Source organism: Phragmites australis, chromosome 9, assembly GCF_958298935.1.
Source record: "Phragmites australis chromosome 9, lpPhrAust1.1, whole genome shotgun sequence".
Taxonomy (NCBI): Eukaryota; Viridiplantae; Streptophyta; class Magnoliopsida; order Poales; family Poaceae; genus Phragmites; species Phragmites australis.
In genome coordinates this window covers 1,697,908-1,701,755 of record NC_084929.1, presented here as the reverse complement: position 1 = coordinate 1,701,755, position 3,848 = coordinate 1,697,908, and the positions used below count along the sequence as shown (strand labels likewise).

At 45.0% G+C, this 3,848-nt stretch overlaps 1 pseudogene; it reads right to left on the bottom strand.

Annotated features, from left to right (window-relative positions):
* Nucleotides 1-419: 419 nt before the first annotated feature.
* LOC133929662 (aspartic proteinase nepenthesin-2-like) lies at nucleotides 420-1,983 on the bottom strand (annotated as a pseudogene).
* Between the last annotated feature and the right edge of the window lie 1,865 nt (nucleotides 1,984-3,848).

Sequence of the window (3,848 nt, the reverse complement as noted above, 5' to 3'; positions counted from 1 at the left end):
GGCGTTTTGTGCTATCTGTGTTTTTTTCTCAAAGTATTATTTTGGAGTACTTCTTATATTATTAAGGGAGCTTTTTGTCGAGCTAGACGCTAGTAAAAATGTATCTGTTCAGAATATGGAGTCTTACTGATGAGGGGCTCGTTGTGGAGTTTTGCCTTTTTTTTTAAAGTAAAGTGAAAGCACAAGATCATGTGTAAAATAATTTAATCGATGGGTTCTCATTGAATATAGGTTTTACTTCTTGTGCTTTGATTATGTTGGCTTGCTGCTCAACTCGTGTGCTGTTCAACTTGTGGGCTTCTATTTTCTGTTTTGTATCTTTTCTATGCGGATTGGGCTTCTTAATAGGTTTATGGTCTTTTTCCTGCAGACCCGTTTGTCAAATCTGTCGACAGATCTTTTCATGAGAAATAGACAGAACATGTGACAGATTTTAATTGGTTTAAAATTAGATAGATCTTGAAGTTCAAAATCTGTCAACAGACAGATAGTTAGTCCCATATACGACGCGCGCAACTTATAATAGATAGCACAAGAATAGCAAGCTAGAAAAGCAGCACCCATACTGCCAAAGGGAATACCATCGTCATCAGGGTGGCCAGAGAGTGCGCCGGCGGCGCAGCCGCTGTCCGTGCCGCCGCAGTCTCGAAAATGAGCTTCTCGTTGGCGATGTCGTAAATCATGATCGTGCCCGTCTGCAGCAAGCTGCCCAGGAGCGAGAGCGACACATCCGCCGGCGACGGCAGTATGCTCAGGCATTCCAGGCCGGTGGTGTTGTCGGCGAAGAAGTAGTTGTACTTGTTGAGCTCCATAGTCGCGTTCGTGCCGTGGAACACCAACGTGAGCTTCGGACCGTCACGTTGGATTGCATTGTGTAGCACAGGTCAAGGCCCAGTTCTGAACCGTTGACTGGCTGCGACGCGATACTGTTGACGAAAGCCTGCCTTACGATGTTGTACGCGGCCTCCTCGAGGAACGTTACTGGCACGGTCGTGCTCAGGAACGCCCCGCCGAATCCGTTTGCCCGGAAGTCGAACGTCCCGGCCGGGATGTCCAGGTCCTCGCCGTTGACTCTTATGCCGGTGAGGTTGACAAAGTAGAGGTCAGGGTGTAGGGGGCTGGTGAGGAGACGAGTAGAGGGGCTGTTCGGCAGCGTCACATTGTCATCGTCGAATTGGAAGAAGATGCCGCTGCCAGAGTCGTCGGGCGCCAAGAAGTAGGAGAACCTGGAGAGGTGGTGGAGCTGCGACACCAGGGACAGGGGTCCCCTACTGAACCCGAAGACGCCGGACGCGCCGGAGAAGTCGCCGACGCTCGAGTCGCTGCAGCCGAACACCAAGCTGGGAATTTGTTTCCCATCGAACGTGAACGTGTCGGTGGCGAGGTAGCCGGCCGTGTTGGTGTCGTCGTCGTAGATGCCGATGTACTCGCATAAGTCGGGCGTGGCGTCAGCGGCGCATGTCGGGTTGAGCACATGCTGGCACGTCTGGCTGCCGCAGGGAAGCGTGGCGAAGGTGGGCGACAGATTGGGTTGGAAGGTTGGCGCCGGCGGCGACAAGCAGGTGGTGCAGGGCGCGCACTGCGACCACACGAGCTGGGAGGTGATGTCCAGTATGCCGGATATGTTCTGCGGGGACGACCTACCGACGGAGAGGTTGAAGATGAAGAGACCGGCGGTGTCGGCCGCGCTCTCCAGTTTGTGGTCTGTGTTCTGGCCTCCGGAAAGCGACTTGAGGGAGTCTTTCCCCGCGCGTTTCACCTCCTCTTTCCCCGCGCGTTTCACCTCCTTGATGATGGGCCCTTTATATTTCTTCCACAGTGCACGTACAATCTTAGCGCCGCCGGGGGCCGACAAAACGAGCGGCGCCGGCATGAGAACCAGCAAAAAAACAACTACTGCTCTCACTACCAGCGGGAGGCTCCGGCCCATTGTGTTGCACCTAGGAATGCTTGACACTGGAAAGGATTTTTCTTTCTTACTAACTTCAGGGCCTGTTTGGCAGAGCTTCTCCTGATTCAAATTCTCTAAAAAAATTGATTCTCTGAGGAAGTGATTCTGTGGCTGAAAGTGATTCTTAATGATTCTCTAGGATAAACTCTATGAATCAGGAGAATCAGCGTGGTCAGCTCCTCAGGAGAAGCTACTTTTTTCAGCTCCTCAGCTTCTAGTTCATTTCAGTGAATCAGGAGAAGTGATTCACTCAGGGAGCTAAAGCCAAATTCTGCCGTTTGGCAGAGCTCCTCCAGATTCAGCTCAGAAGCTGAATCTGGAGCTCTGCCAAACGGGCCCTCAGTTGCAGTGGCACATACACGCGTTGTATACTGTACGTTGTATCTGCTACGCTTTTATAACCGGTACAAGTTGCTGAGCAGCAGATACATACTACGCTGGCAATGTTGACTTTTCTTTATTTGAACACTACTACATAATAGTACTTATATATCAACCAATCACTATCAATTCGTACAGAATAGCCCTTATATACCGGTTTATCACTGCCGGTTCCTTACAAGCCGACGGTGATGAAGTATTACTATCAGTTCGTATAAGGACCGACATTAAAAGTCTATTCGAAAAAAACCAACAATAACTATCACTGTCGGTTCTAACTACGAAACAGCAGTGATACTATCACTGTTGATCCTTCTTATACATCGGTAATAAAACTTGACTATCATTATAGTTCTAGCCACGAACCAACAATGATAATGGATGACAGCTTATATTACAAAATTCATATTTTTTTCATACGAAGTCGAATAGAGACAAACTTTATATGAAAATTATAGGCATCGACAAGATCTATAATTTTGTAGTTAAAAAATTTGAAATTTGAAATTATTAAGTACCTAAATAATCATAACAATATTTCAGAAAACAAGAATCAAAAGGAAAGCATATCCTACTATTATCACTAGTACTTCTGTGGTGGGATGGTAAGAACGTATCGCGCGAACTGAGAGATCTCTGGTTCGAGTGCCACGAACTGTACGTGCGTGAAAAATCGCGTGACTTGTGACGTGCTGCAAAAATCGCGCGGGGGCTACCTGGTCGGGCAAAAAAAATCATTTTTTTGGCTAAAAAATATCGATTTAGACACCGATTATCACTACCGATTGAAAACTTCAGTGACAGAGGTTTTAGAATCGGCAGTGAAGCCCTATTATATAGTAGTGAAACTATTTGTTACTAGATTTATATTTTTCTCATTGTTTTTTTATAATGTGTTTAAATCGAAGTGTGGTATTCCACCTTACTTGTTCAACAATTTTTGTTAAAGGTGTGCAAGGTTCACTAAGTAAAAAAACACCATATACAATTGGGTTCCCAACTGACCGTAATCAAGGGACGCTAGAAATCAGTGATTGGTACAGACCGGTGAACAACCAACTATGATAACGATTATTATAGTCGGTTCTAGTCAAGAACTGGTTGTATTAATATTTTCTAAAAAATAACATTTTGACTAAAAAATAGGAAAATTATTTTTTAACTCAAGAAGCTACCTACAGTCACACGGTTTTTGCATGAAATACACACCCGTGCGTTTCCTAAGAATCAAACCACAATCTCTTAGCTTCGCGCAAACTCTCCTAACCATTTCACCTCTCGATTGCTGATTTATTTAGGATAGGTATTCCATTTAACCCTTGTTGTCTGAACATTTCACCAATTGTTTGAGTATCTAGATAAATTCAAATAAAAATGTTTTAAACTATAAAGTTATAGATATTATCGATATCTACATTTTTTCTTTAAATATTTGACTATGACTATTGGATAACTACCATATCTAGGTACTTTAGGGTTTTCCATAATTCTCAGAGCATATTTCTATCTCCGGAAA